This window comes from Triturus cristatus, chromosome 8, assembly GCF_964204655.1.
Source record: "Triturus cristatus chromosome 8, aTriCri1.1, whole genome shotgun sequence".
In the NCBI taxonomy this organism is placed as follows: domain Eukaryota; kingdom Metazoa; phylum Chordata; class Amphibia; order Caudata; family Salamandridae; genus Triturus; species Triturus cristatus.
The window spans coordinates 70,392,912-70,409,163 of record NC_140591.1 but is presented as its reverse complement, the minus strand read 5'-3'; positions in this window follow the sequence as shown (position 1 = coordinate 70,409,163).

Genomic DNA, 16,252 nt, shown 5'->3' with positions numbered 1-16,252 from the left:
TCTGTTTGCGAAGAGGTGTGTGAAGAGGTATGCGAAAGGAGAGTTGTATGCACTGTGCTGATTGTCCTTCTAATCCTGGGCTGTGTGTGCCCACATGTTTCAGATTGTATCACACTCAAAAGAGTTTTTGTTAGCAACCGTGAGTCTAATAGTGTGCTGCCTGGTCTGTATGATTTTATATTTGTTGTTCAGTTTCATGGTTGGCATGAGAATGATGTCTTTAGTTACGGCTGTTGTGTTTGTTTTATAGTTAGAGTTTATAGTAATAGTTTTGTATCTAGTTCCAATTGGTTTGTGTTTTCTTTCTTGTTTTGTTCTTGTTGAAAACAAATTTGATGAGGGTGTACGTGGACTAGCGCTTAGCTGGCAGTGTGAATGGACTGGTGCTCGGCTGTCGGTGTGCATGGACTGGCGCTTGGCTGGCGGTGTGCATGGACTGGCACTTGGCTGGCGGTGTGCGTGGGCTGGCGCTTTACTGGTGGTGTGCCTGGGCTGGTGCTTGGCTGGCGGTGTGGGTGGATTGGCATTTGGCTGGTGGTGTGGGTGGAATGGCGTTTGGCTGGCGATGTGGGTGGACTGGCGCTTGACGGGTGGTGTGCGTGGGCTGGCATTTGGCTGACAGTGTGTCAGTGGTGACTTGCTGCTGGTCATTACACACTCTGCTAGCCAAACGCCACTGCACACACTATGTCAACCACCAGCCTGTGTGATTGCTGTGTCATTCATTTGGGCGTATGAAAGTGATGGGCCCTTGAATGGCGCTGTCTGTTGATGTGAATGTTGCAATGTGCTGGGCCCGTGGCTGGCGGTGTGAATGGTCTTATGTGTCACATATGAAAGGTGTGTGAATGGCCTGTAAAGAGGTTAGTGCCTTGCCGTGGCTTTACAGCTGACAAGCTGAGAGTCATTGGCTCAGGTTTTTAAACTTTTAATTATTAAAAGTGCATTTCATTTTATGAAATCTCTTGTTAATCAAATGTTACGCTCTGAACCTTCACTCATACCAACTCCAACCAGTATGTGTGTGTACTTAAGGAATAGTTCTTTTGAAGTAATATTTGTCTTTTCTGTCTTTCCCTGCCATGGTGTATATTGTCTCTACATTGTCTGTTGATGTGAATGTTGTAATGTTCTGGGGCCGCAGCTGGTGGTGTGAACATGTGCGTCACGTATGAAAGGTGTGTGAATGGCCTGTAAAGAGGTTGGTGCCGTGCCGTGGCTTTACAGCTCAAGAGCTATGAGTCATTGGTTCAGGTTTTTAACCTTTTAATTATTAACAGTGCATTTCCTTTTTGTGAAATTTCTTGTAAATGAAATATACATTTTGAACCTTTCACTCACCCTCGTGCCAAATCTAACCAGTATGTGTGTGTACTTGAGGAACAGATTGATAGGCAGTCATATTTGTCTTCTCTGTCTTTCTGTACTAAGGTGTAGTTTGACTCTAGGGAAAATTTACCAACTTTAGATATGTTTGTAAACCAAAAAAAATGGGGAGTGCTGGGTGGTGTGTTTCTCATGGATCCCAACAAGTTTTTGTACTCACAATGTCATGCAAAGCTCAAAATGTGACTATAATCACACATTTATCTTGCATTACTTTCTCATAATCTTCTGGCATTAGAAAAACCACAAGTTTCCTATCATCCAGCATTACCCCCAGGTCTTCTGATAAAAATGGTGCCTCACTTGCGTGGGTGGGCTAAGTAACCTTGACAGACAAGGGCCCAAAACGTATTGTAGAGACATCAAAAATACTTATCACTGGTGTGCTAGCCCGGGTGGAGCGTTTGCAGGAACCGGCTGTGATTTTTTCCCTTGACGCACAAATGGCGTTCGACATGGTAGAATGGCCCTTTCTCTTTGCGGTATTATTACATCTGGGGTTTGGGCCTAAATTCTGTGCCTGGATCCGACTCCTCTACACTAAACCACTGGCCCATGTCGCGGCCAACGGGCACATGTCGGAGGACTTCCCCCTGGAGCGTGGCACGCGTCAGGGCTGCCCTTTGTCGCCGCTGCTTTTCGCCCTAGTGCTCGAGCCTCTCGCGGCTTGGATACGATGGGAGCACATGATGCGGGGCCTTCGGTGGTCTGCCGACTGGGAGGACCGCGTCTCCCTCTACGCGGATGACATACTGCTCTATTTGTCCTCCCCTAGGCGTTTCATCTTGACACTACTTAACATCTGCGAGATTTTTGGCAGGGCATCTGGCTATACGATAAATTGGTCAAAGTCGGTCCTCCTAGTGCTGCGGGGCCCCCCTCCGCGGCTGCCGGCGGGATGTCCGCTTCAGGTGGCGGAGGGGTCGTTCAAGTATCTGGGGGTGCACATTACGGTGGATCAGATGGCGTTTTTCAAGCGCAACCTAAGCCCTCAAGTGGACCGCCTCAAGCGTGATGTGTAACACTGGGGAGCGTTGCCCCTGACCCTGGTGGGGAGAGCGTCGCTCTTCAAAATGATGGCTCTGCCGCGATTTCTATACGTGCTGGAGAATATTCCGTACCCGGTGCCTCCGGCCTACTTCCGCGCGATAGCAGCGCAGGTTTCCAGCCTACTCTGGGGCAACAAACCGGCGCGAATTGCGCAATCTAAACTAGTTTGCGGGTGGTATGATGGGGGAATTGCGCTCCCAGATATCCAGCTCTACTATTGGGCGGCGCAGCTGAAGGTGATTAACCAGTGGCTCCACACGCCTCAGTCTGACCCTGCATTTAAGGCGGACAGGGACGTGCTGGGTGAGAGGGGTATGCTGTCCCCTCTGTATGATGCTCGACTAGCCTCGAAGCTGATCGGCCCTCTGAGACAGACTGTAGCTATCTGGCATGCGGCGCAGGCCAGGTTGGGATGGCGGGGGGTCTTGACTCAACTTACACCTCTCTGGGATGCCAAGCAACTGGGACGTTTGAGGGACAGCAAGGGCTTTGACGCTTGGGACAACATCAGAATCTCGGTGATAGGCGATGTTTGGCATAAGGGGGCGGTCGTCCAGTTTGCACGCTTGCAACAGCAATATGAGGTGGCTCCTTCGGAATGGTTCAGATACCTCCAGATGAAACATGCCCTGGTGGCACAGCTGGCTCCTGGCGCGCAGGTTCCGGAGGCGTCCCTGTTGGAGGACAGGCTGTTGACTGAATACATGCCAAAGAAGGCTACGTCCTTCGCGTACCGCCAACTTATCAACAATCTGCCGGACCCTATGGGGCCCCTGCGGGAGAGGTGGGCTGACGAGGTCGGTGACTTTGATGACCCGGAATGGCGTGAGGCACTGGCCTCGCCGCGCGAGGCGGGTATACCTTCGAGGCTGCGGCTGGTGCAGCTTCGTATTTTGCATCGCTCATACTACACCAGGTGCTTACTACATAAGATGGGTAGAGCGCTACACCCCTTCTGTCTGCGGGGTTGTGGGGAGGAGGGAACCTTTTACCACACTGTCTGGGAGTGTCCTGCCATCCAAGACTTCTGGAAGCAAGTGCTGCGTACAATGTCGCAGGCGTGCGGGATATCGTTGGTGCCGGAGCCCAGGCGTGGTCTGTTAAATGTGTGGGAGCCCAATGATCTCGATCGCCACGCGCAGGGCTGGGTAACGCTGGGGATCATGACGGCCAAAAGGAACATAGCCCAAAAATGGGGAGCGGTGGGGGCGCCGTTGCTGACCGTATGGCGGAGAGAGATGGATGCAGCCATGTTCGCTGAGCGATCAGTATTTATCAGGCGGGGATGTCCTCGCAAGTGGGCCAAGGTCTGGGGGGCATGGAACAAGTACAGGGGAGGAATATGCGGTCCGCCGCCTCTTTCATATGAGGACTCCTCTGATTCGGATGGTTAAGATGGCCTGCGAGGTTGTGGGGAGGTGGGGAGCCACTGTCTTTCTCAATGCAGTAGAATTGGGGTTGGTTGAGGGATTATGCATTTGGGTGGTGATATGTCAAGGGATCTATGCGCAAGGTCTGTTTCAGTGTCCTATTGTCTTAACTGTTTTGCAAACAATAAAAAAAAAAATTTAAAACCTGCAAAATCCACACATTTCTAAAAACTAGACACCCCGGGGGAGTCCAGGGAGGTATGGCTTGCGTGGACCCCCAACGTTTTCCTACCAAAATCCCCTGCAAACCTCAAATTTAGTTGGAAAAAATAAAATTTTTCTCAAACTTCTGAGTGGTAAAGTTGTGGGATCACCGGGCTGACACAAATCTCCTACCACCCAGCGTTTCTCCAGGTTTCACGATCAAAATGGTACCACACTCGTGTGGGTGGGCCAAATACCTGAGACAGGCAAGGGCCCAAAACGTATTGTAGAGAGATCAAAATTACCAATCACAAAACGACCTGGGTCATCTGGGTTTTTGGCCCCGGGCTCAGCAACCATCTAGGGAAACCTACCAAACCCACACATTTCTGAAACTAGACACCCCGGGGAGTCCAGGGAGTTATGGCTTGCGTGGACCCCCCCCTCCAACGTTTTCCTACCCAGAATCCCCTGCAAACCTCAAATTTTGCTGAAAAAATAAAATAATTCTCACATTTCTGTGTGGGAAAGTTGTGGAATCACTGGGCTGACACAAATTCCCTACCACCCAGTGTTCCTCCAGGTCTCCTGATACAAATGGTACTTCACTCACGTGGGTGGGCCAAGTACCTGCGACAGGCAAGGGCCCAAAACGTATTGAGGAGACATCAAAATTACCTATCACAAAATTACCTTTGTTTTGCAGGGGGGCATCTGGGTTTTTGGCTCCGGGCTCGGCGGCCATCTTGGGAAACCTACCAACTCCACACATTTCTGAAAGCTACACACCTGGAGTAGTCCAAGAAGGTATGGCTTGCATGGATCCCCCAACGTTTTCCTACGCAGACTCCACTGCAAACCTCAAATATAGTTGAAACAATTACATTTTCCACAACGTTTTGTGTGGTATTGATGGAGCAATTAAAACAACATTTTGTATACCTCCTGTATTTTGCATGAGAACACTAACTATATAACCTACTGATTATAATTTTACTAACAGAGTGCAGTGTGAAACTAAACCAACCATTTGCATACACCAATTACACGTGGGAAATTGCTATTTGCATGGCAAAATAACTCTAATAACTAAAATATGTACGCATATTAATAGTAGTACATGTGGTAATAGGATATCGCATGATTTACGTTGCTTATGTGATGTTTGTGTTCCTGTTTGGATCCTAATGGTGAGTATAATCGCTTAAAATGTTGCTATATGCTAGGAAAATACTAATACATAAAGGGATTAGTGAGGGTTTAACATTAGAATCATCATTTGTTTTTATTAATTATTCTTTTGTGTTTGCTTCGCTTAAGTTGACATTTGGGCCCACCTAAAAATGGCGTCCGAAATCGAGTTCAGAAGTGGCCACCGTCTCGTGAGCTCAATGCCTACTGCGCAGACTCGGATGGCTCCGTGAACTTCCCGACGACCTCAGTTCACCGTGTTCCTAGTCAAGGATAGGATCTTGGTGGACTGCCAAACTTCAGTCAGTAAAAACTGGTGTAAATGAACAATTGAAACATACAAGCAAACCTTAAACATTGTTGCATAAGGGCAACATGAGCTACGGACGTGAACCAGCAAAATCCATGAGAACCTCATAGAATAAAAATCGGACGTTTTCCAATCAGCCAAACACAACTCTTCGTCGCCTAAAAATGTTTCATGTTATCCCGAAAGTTATTACAAAAGAGTGGTAGAATAGGGAAGGGGCTGGCATTTGGCGGTTTCGATGACTGCACACCCTCTTTGACCCCACAGGCGATGACAGATGCTTGCACGATTTCTGGTCCGTTGGAGATCTTTGGGATGGTAACGTGCTGAGGAAATAACTTTTGGACTTTGATCTTTGGCCTGCTTTATATGGACAATTAACGGCTAAATTCAGTTATGCAGAGCCAAATGAATTAGAGAAAAATCCAGATAGCAAGAATAGGTAAATATAAATGTCCTGCGATCTGTATTAATTGACTAAATTTCTAAACTTTGATTAATCATAAATGTTGAAACTAATTGCAAACATTATTTAGATAAACAAATATTTGATTAATAGAAATTACGAGTTTGTAGTGTTTTTGATGGAGAGAATAAAGTCTAAACTGAGTCTTAAAATGTGTTTTAGCTGGTCCTAAGTCACCATCAACCGATCCAACTAATTGGTCCGTCGACCAAGTGGGTGGAGTGCCTTGATGTTTAGGATTAGGAATCTATAGGTGGTGAATGCTAATGTATTTTTGTAAAATAACTTTTCTTCTCTGTAGGTTATAAGGTACCCCCCCACATGTCCAGCGCTTGAATTATTCGTCCCTCCTGTGTGCAGACTTGTGAGTGGAGACGTGTGAATGTTGGTGTTATGGGCCCCACCAATGACTGCGTGTGTGAATGAGCTAGTGTGACGTCGGGTCTGCGACGCAAGAAGGATAGTTGTATATACAGATATTTTCCCCTTTTTCTCTGGTCTCGCGCTGGATCAGTATCACCGTGCCGGCACAAATGTCCTACCACACAGCGTTCCCCTCAGTCTCCCGAGTAAAATGATACCTCACTTGCGTGGGTGTCCATGCAGAATTGGCTAAAAATGTATTTGTTTTCAAATGTAGTGCTTAGAATTCGCTGTGCTGTACCCTTAATGCCTATATTTCTGGCCCTTCCCAGTCACAGGCCCTTGCCCCACCCACACAAGTGAGGTCGATGTGTGATGGGAGTGGTGTTCCAGTCGTTGTCTGTGCCAAACTGAGGTGGCATGGTAAGCAAAAGAATGATGGATTAGGATGCTACCCTGAGTGATTGCCAGGCGTTAGACAAATTGCAAGTATTCCTCCTATCACTTTTTGTGAGTTTGATGTACCAACCTAAGTGGGACCGGTATACCCAGGTGTCGATCCCATGCTTACTGTGTCACTGGAACCAAGCTATGCCTGGCTGATGAGCCCATATCACGGCAGAACCAGTCCTAGGTTGCTTGTGTTTCAGTTGCGAGAGGACCTGGCCTGGCAGTTCAGGCTGAACTGTTCCCATGAGGAGCAGGGTTAAGGCTGATTTGCATATGGCTAGGTCTAAAGTGATGTGGCATGGTGAGCAATAGAATGATGGGTTGCGATGCTACACCGAGTGATTGCCAGTGCTTATACAAAGTACAAGCATTCCTCCAGTCACCGTTTGTGTGCATAGAGTGGAGTAGAATAGAGTGGAGTAGATTGGAGTAGAGTAGTTTGTTGTAGAGTGGAATGGCATAGAGTGGATTATAGTACAGTGGAGTAGAGTAGACTGGAATAGAGTGGAGTGGTGTGGAGTGGCATACAGTGCAGTGGCATACAGTGGAGTGGCATAGAGTGGAGGAGAATGGCATAGAGGGGAGTGGCGTAGACTAAAGCAGAGTAAAGTGTCATAGAGAGGAGGGACATTGAGTAAAGTAGAGTGTTTTACAGTGGAGTGGTGTAGAGTGGATTTGAGTAGAGTGTTGTAAAGTGGAGTAGCTTTAGAGTGGAATAGAGTGCCATACAATACAGTGGCATAGAGTGGAATAGCGAAGATTTGCATATCGAGTAGATATCACAGAGTGGAGTCTTGTAGAGTGGAGTAGAGTGTTGTAGAGTGGAATGGTGTAGAGTGGAGTGGAGTCTCATAGCGTGAAGTGCCATAGAGTGGAGTGGTTAGAGTTGAATGCAGTGCAGTGTTGTAGAGTGGAGTATCATAGAGTGGTGGGGTGTAGAGTGGAGTGCCATAGAGTGAAGTGGCAAAGAGTGGAGCTGCATAGAGTGGTGTGGACTGAAGTATTGTTGATTGGAGTGTTGTAGAGTAGAGTAGAGTGGAGCAGTGGGGAGTGACGTGACATAGCATGAAGTGGCATAGAGTGAAGTGGAGTGGTGTAGAGTGGAGGGGCGTAGAGTGTCGTAGAGTGAAGGGACATAGAAGGGAGTAGAATGCTGTAGAGTGAAGTGGCGTACAGTGGCACAGAGTTTCGTAGAGTGGAGTAAAGTGTTGTATAGCTGGGTAGAGCGGAGTATGGTTTGTGTGGTAGCTCACTGCTATTACAGACAACACATTTTCAATTGAAATGACTATTAAATTTGCAGACATACAGTTTTACTCATAAAACTATACATAACGCTAATGATAATGTGATCATGTGTGGAAATCAGCATCACCTGGTGTATTGCTTTATTTTAATCGTTTTAAAACATTTGTTTCCACCACACTTCAGAATACAAAAAATTTGCTTCATTTGTGCTGTTCTAATTCTGATATATTCTGAAATATTTGTACTGTTCATTTACTGCCATTTAAATTTTGATGTGTGCTAGAAAAAAAATACAATCCTAAAGCCTTTCCTTTCACATCCCCAGTACCAAGCAAGATCGATTTGTCACATAAAACCTCTGACTTTGGAGTCAGGGAAAGAAAAGTGCACACCAAGCTCCCTCGGAGACAGAGCCTAACATTTGACCTCTGTCTTTGCAAGGCAAATGTGACAGAATAAAAACGCATTTTAAAGGCCTGTTTTTTTCTCAAACCCTTCTGAACACCAGCATGGTTATTTTGGGGGTGCTCTAGCACCCTCCACTTCCCTACTTCTAGCTCCTATAGCTTGGGCGTGAAATTAAGGAAGAGGATTATTTAAGTTATGTGATAGAGCGGGGTATCTTAAATCTCAATCTACTGATAAAGTCACCGAACAGATTCTCCCACTGGTCGCAGGGACCACTGATTGTTGACAAAGTGTAAGAAAGGAGAAATCAATATGGCTGCACAAGAATGACAGAGAAGAGGGTGCCCAACCTTTAGGGTTTTATTAACAAACTTAGTTCAGGTTACAAGTTAAATCAGTCAGTAAAATTGATAAAAAAGTATTGTAGGAGCACACATATTTAAATGTCCATGCAGTCTGAATTTATATATGATCAAAACCAATATGCCAAATAAGCGCACAAAATAGAATCCAAGCAGGTTCCATACAGGAACTTCCCTATTTTAAATAGGATATTGAACGAGACAAGACGTAACTCTATGAGGAGATTATCAGCACCAGATGAACTAGATCCTGAGATTCAATGGAAAGGGTTGAAGTTTTCAAGCATGAAGCTTCACACTGTGGTCAGGGAAATCAGCGGAGTTGAGAAGAGGTCTTCTCTCCGCAAAGCCAGGATAAGTACTGAATCCGATGTTCTAGAAAGCACACAATTAAAGCATGTAAGAAGGTTCTAGAGGTTTCTTATCATCCTCCATCTAATAAACTAGTAAAAAGACAGTGTTCTCAGGGTGCAGACAGACCCCCTATTGCCCCAGCTTTCATTAAAGAAGCAATCATCTGGGCGACCTTGGAGGTTTCATTGGTCCCATCGGCCTGGTCCAGGCAAGGCTCTTCCGCAGTCTCAGTCTTCATATCCGAAGACAGAATTTAATTAAAAGGTTCAGTGGTCCGCTAATGTGATGCAAAGCACAAAGAACCTATTACAAGCTAACGAGGGTCCTTGCCACGAAGAATGACTGAGTAAAGGGGCTTTTAAATAACTTCGGCGGCAAGCATCTTGAAGCAGTAATGTTTTGGACTTTTTTCAATTTAAAACAGGACATATAATTGGACATAGATTATCGTCGTCTCTCTGTTCAAGTGTATAGTTTCAAGTTCTGGTCCAAGGGACAGCTAACCCAGGGAGGTGGGCAAGGGTTCGATGTGGATCATATAAGGGTATTCACTGGTGGTGCAGTGCCTTGGGCCTTAGCTGTCCTGTTTTGGGGTTTACATCTAAATGAATACAGTTAGCATAAATGACTATATCAAATGCAAACTATGGAAAGTATACATTTTTTCCATGGTGAATACATTTATTATAATTCATCTAAGTATACGGGCATCTCTTGTTAAAAGGAATACACAGCCACTTACTACAATTGATTAAAAAATGCACCCAAATGAATACATTTCATAACATGTTGAGTTTATATGTTGCTTATAAAGGGTTGGCCATTAAATGATGCCGCTCCATATGCTATTAATAAAGAGGATTGACCAAAATACACAAGCTCATAGGCAGAACATTGTTCCTCACAGGTATACAAGGTTGATGCACCGGCACGGATAAGTAGAATGAGTCAAACAGAAAGATAGGAGGCAGGAAACTTTTTCAGAGAAAACAGCATGTTTTACTGCTGTAAACTAGCATACAGGAGACAACTGAAAACACATGTACTCTCCTGGAGTACCTCACAAAAAAGAGTTCCCAGAAAACAAGCGCGCAAGGAAGACTACAAGGAGCCAATCAGAGAAGAGGTAAAACTGTCAATGCGCCACGAAAGGGACAAAGACATGCTGGACAGCCTATAACAATTAAAGCCACCAAATAGAATGCAAGTAAATCTGAGTCACGAGACACCAAGCCAAGGTAAGCAATGGGTGGACAGCATGACTAGTAAAGCTTTCAGCATGTCCCAAACATCTCTTTACAAGAAGACAACACTTCCCTGTTCATGCTCCAAGGATCTGGAACAGCATCCCTAACAAACACACCACATCAGCACCAATCCCCCTACCATTCAGAAAAATACTCAAGACGCACCTCTGGAACAGCATCCCTAACAAACACACCACATCAGCACCAATCCCCCTACCATTCAGAAAAAAACTCAAGACGCACCTCTGGAACAGCATCCCTAACAAACACACCACATCAGCACCAATCCTCCTACCATTCAGAAAAAAACTCAAGACGCACCTCTGGAACAGCATCCCTAACAAACACACCACATCAGCACCAATCCTCCTACCATTCAGAAAAAAACTCAAGACGCTCCTCTGGAACAGCATCCTTAACAAACACACCACATCAGCACCAATCCTCCTACCATTCAGAAAAAAACTCAAGACGCTCCTCTGGAACAGCATCCTTAACAAACACACCACATCAGCACCAATCCTCCTACCATTCAGAAAAAAACTCAAGACGCTCCTCTGGAACAGCATTCTTAACAAACACACCACATCAGCACCAATCCTCCTACCATTCAGAAAAAAACTCAAGACGCACCTCTGGAACAGCATCCTTAACAAACACACCACATCAGCACCAATCCTCCTACCATTCAGAAAAAAACTCAAGACGCACCTCTGGAACAGCATCCCTAACAAACACACCACATCAGCACCAATCCTCCTACCATTCAGAAAAAAAACTCAAGACGCTCCTCTGGAACAGCATCCCTAACAAACACACCACATCAGCACCAATCCTCCTACCATTCAGAAAAAAACTCAAGACGCTCCTCTGGAACAGCATCCTTAACAAACACACCACATCAGCACCAATCCTCCTACCATTCAGAAAAAAACTCAAGACGCACCTCTGGAACAGCATCCCTAACAAACACACCACATCAGCACCAATCCTCCTACCATTCAGAAAAAAACTCAAGACGCACCTCTGGAACAGCATCCCTAACAAACACACCACATCAGCACCAATCCTCCTACCATTCAGAAAAACACTCAAGACGCACCTGTACAAAGAGCACTACCTCTGACCTGACCTGGCCTGGACCAGACCTTGCCCCTGTATTTGTATCCTGCCGGAGCCATGCCCCTGATCCTTTCTCCATTGTTTTCGAGTTAGGTTTACGCTCTGCAAACACCACCACACGTATAAACCTGCTGTTCTGGACAGGGTGCACAGTGGCTACTGGGAGGTGTTGCCCATCAGGCCAGTGTGACTCAGCAGACCATTCAAGCATCCAGGGCTTGAGACAGAGACAAAATAAGAACATGTCACAAAATCCCTTATTTTTCTCTTTGTGTTATTTTTAAACGTTGTCCCATATTTATCTGCAAAAATTCTTCTCAAGCTGAGCTTTGTTCTAAGAAAATATCTGATATATTCCAAGTGTGCTAGCATCTTCTTTAGCAAGGACAAAGTCTGCCAGAGCAATTATGGTATTTTCCTGTAAGTCCTTTCTGTGTTATTGAGATAGAAAATGCCCCCCCCCCCCCCACACACACACACACACACACAACGTCTGTGGAAAGTTGTCTAGAAGATGTGTTGTGCGATTTACGGCAGAGAAGGCAAACGCAGCTGCATTAGTACAGCAATCGGTGCAAAATATTTGATTCACAGGACTGTTTCAGCACATAAAGTGAAGCTTTCAAAGCCGTGCATTGTCCTCACCCTGAAGAAGGAATCTGGAGTAAATGGCACAGGACGTCTGGCAGCTGAGACGCATTCGCCTCCGCAAGCCCCCTGGGTACAATGAAGGAAGAATAGTTTTGGAGAAGGTGTTGGGCAACCATCTCCTGGCACCCCCCAACCCCTTAAATTACTATATGCCTCTGTAAGGGTCCCATTCTACGTGGCCTGGTGTTCCAACTCAAAAAACGTACAGGGTGTAGATACAGGGCCCAGTTTCACAGAGGGCGTTTCCACACCCAGTTGAACCACTTTGGACAGTAGGGGAGGAGCTGCGGGTGCAAAGACACCGCAGACCACTTCCTCCACCACAGGGGCAGGTGGAGCATGGAGCCAGTCGTATCATCACAGGAAAGCCTCCCTCACTCCTGAAACTCTCTCAAGTACCCCGAGCCCAGCCCCGCACCCTGATTTAGCCGCACACTCCAATGCCCACTTGCTAAGAGCAGGTGGTATTTGTGAGTGTAAGGTGACCACCTCCTTCCAGAGAATTACAGATGCTGTTTTCTGTTTCGTACTTTTGTGTGATAGCCTAATGCATTCTGGGTGTTGTAGTCTTGTTGAGCTTCCATTGACCTAAATGTACCAACTGAACCTAAAATTCAGTGGTTTGCAGGTGAAAAGTTCAGGACTGGAGTTAGTGTCTGCTGTGACTTAGAGTGTGGTAGACACCCTATTAGTAGTGTACTTTTTATCCTCCGCCTAAGAAATTTCTCAATCTATGTTGCATGCTGGATGTTTTTACTGTACCAAAATGGCTACTTTTGTCATCTTTAGTGAAAGATGGTGCACACTCTGTAATCCGTAAAAGTGCACTCTCTTAATACTGTTCCATACAGAAATCGGCACCGGACATAGCGAACTCACCTGCCACAATTGTGCTGCTGCCCTGGGGTGACTGCTCCTTCCCGCCTTCCCTCTCGCCGCCGCACTGCAAAATACCGCGGCCGCAGCGAGAAAGAACTACAGGACCCAGACACCCTAGCGGACCAAAGGCGGGACCCGGAAACGCTGGCTACGCGCCTGGAGGCGCCATAAATCATTGCCCCTCTGCGGTGGAGCGGGGGACTGTTCCATACAGAAATCGGCACCGGACATAGCGAACTCACCTGCCACAATTGTGCTGCTGCCCTGGGGGTGACTGCTCCTTCCCGCCTTCCCTCTCGCCGCCGCACTGCAAAATACCGCGGCCGCAGCGAGAAAGAACTACAGGACCCAGACACCCTAGCGGACCAAAGGCGGGACCCGGAAACGCTGGCTACGCGCCTGGAGGCGCCATAAATCATTGCCCCTCTGCGGTGGAGCGGGGGACTGTTCCATACAGAAATCGGCACCGGACATAGCGAACTCACCTGCCACAATTGTGCTGCTGCCCTGGGGGTGACTGCTCCTTCCCGCCTTCCCTCTCGCCGCCGCACTGCAAAATACCGCGGCCGCAGCGAGAAAGAACTACAGGACCCAGACACCCTAGCGGACCAAAGGCGGGACCCGGAAACGCTGGCTACGCGCCTGGAGGCGCCATAAATCATTGCCCCTCTGCGGTGGAGCGGGGGACTGTTCCATACAGAAATCGGCACCGGACATAGCGAACTCACCTGCCACAATTGTGCTGCTGCCCTGGGGGTGACTGCTCCTTCCTGCCTTCCCTCTCGCCGCCGCACTGCAAAATACCGCGGCCGCAGCGAGAAAGAACTACAGGACCCAGACACCCTAGCGGACCAAAGGCGGGACCCGGAAACGCTGGCTACGCGCCTGGAGGCGCCATAAATCATTGCCCCTCTGCGGTGGAGCGGGGGACTGTTCCATACAGAAATCGGCACCGGACATAGCGAACTCACCTGCCACAATTGTGCTGCTGCCCTGGGGGTGACTGCTCCTTCCCGCCTTCCCTCTCGCCGCCGCACTGCAAAATACCGCGGCTGCAGCGAGAAAGAACTACAGGACCCAGACACCCTAGCGGACCAAAGGCGGGACCCGGAAACGCTGGCTACGCGCCTGGAGGCGCCATAAATCATTGCCCCTCTCCCGCGTCGCGGGACGCGAGCGGGACGCCCGGGGCTAAGCCCGGGCAAAGGGCGGGCCCTCTGTGGCCCTCAGAGGCCTGAGGAGACTGGACTGGGCCAGGTTCTTTACGTCGTGACGATTGGTGTTTTATTGCATTGACTATCTTAGCCACTTGATATGTCCGTATGTTTTATTTCTATATTTCTTCTTTTTAATGTGACTGCCCTGATTGTGAGTGCATAGGCAGACACTAGGGTATCTGGGTGGAAGCTTAACCTCTAACAGAACGAAATGGTTAAATCAAAAACTGACAAAGTGGTGGTGGCTCCTGCTACCCTAGATAATTTTCTGGTCAGGAAAGTAACACAGATTAATAATGATAGACGTGTATCTTTGGGGAAAGGCACTGTGATTGAAGATACACCATCAGAAAATGTTTCTCTAAGCCAGCCCCAAGACCTTGAGATCAACCCGAGTGGTGCCATTTCTATGGCCCTCCCAGTTCCTGTCCTTGTAGAGGTGGAGGTCCATTCTGATTCCCGGGTGTCGTTAAGTTCTGATGCTGATGTGCTAAATGAGACCCAACTTGAGAATAGGCATACGAGATCATGTAGAACACGGTCTCAACGGGAGAGAACGGGAAACATAATAATTGTAAGCCAAAAAAGAAGGTTGGTAAGTCAAATACCGGTACTGTCACACCAAACCCTTTTGTATTCACGGCCACCAATGGTATTGGTAATGGAGCTAATCTAAACTCAGATATGATTGCCTCACTTATAAAAAACTTAGAAGCTTCTTTTATAGTCAAAATGGAGGAGCTTATCAAACCATTAACCGCTAAGATTGATGATTTAGCTAAGGAAGTGACAAGGCTGGGTGATCTGTTATTGTCTCGGGAGATTGCTCAGCCTAGTGGAGTTGAATACTTTGGCGGGAAAAGGAGAGATACTGCTGTACTTAATGATATAGAGAATAAGGGGAGGGGAGAACCTGCTGTTACAGTTATCCCAGGACCTGTAACTTCTACCCAATCGGAAATTCCTGTGGAAACTGCTTTGCAGCAACAATTATCTATAATTCCCCACAGCAATAGAGCTTCTAGTGTGGCGAGGCACAATGGTCACCTTAATCTACCACCAGATTGTGCTCCGTTTGTGGTAGTACTGACCAATGTGCCCCCCTGTGGTACCCATCCCGCATCTCCTTATGATGAATCCTCTATCTCTCTGAAAAACAAGACAGTGTCCTGGCTCAACAAAAATTGTGGTTTCCCGATTTCATATTTTGACCAGATACTGACAGTAAGGCGTGTAAACTGGGTGGGGCCGTCAAAAAAGTCTGGTGCGGGGGACTGTATAGTCGTAAATTTTAAACACCCCCAGCATGTAGCAACCGTACTTTTGAGAGCTTCTGCACTGGTTTATAATATTAATAGTATCTGTGTACGCCCCTTGGGTTATTTTTATGCACACTTGTGCAATCCACGAATGCAACAGAATATAACCAGGCGGGGACGTGAACCATTTACTCCTGTGCAAGAGACCCATCTTCTACATAATATTACTAATTTCTGTGGTGTAGGTGGACCCATGGGTGTGTCTAATAGGAGTGTTAGTGCTGGACACTATCAATATGGGCCGAATCTTCACACACAGAATAGGTTTGAAGTGTTATCTGGTCTTGAGCTGTGCGATTGACGGGGGGCACCTGTAGCTCAGGACATCGGGGCTTCAGGTGAACCTATTAATCCAGATAATTTGGTAGGTAATTTGCCAGGATGTCTTGCTGTCTCCTGGAACATTGCGGGTCTTGCTGCCAAAATGTCTGATGTAAACTGGGTGATCTATATTAAACAATTTTCGATTATTTGTTTACAAGAGACCTGGGAATTGGGCTGTGACCTCTTCTTAGAAGGGTACAAGGCCTTCTTTGTGCCAGCCTTGCCATCTGTGCGGGGTAGGCCCAAGGGGGGTCTTGTAATTTTTGTATCTATATCAATTCCCTGTGAAGTACAAAGAATTGTAGCACAGCATACAGGTGTAATGGGCATA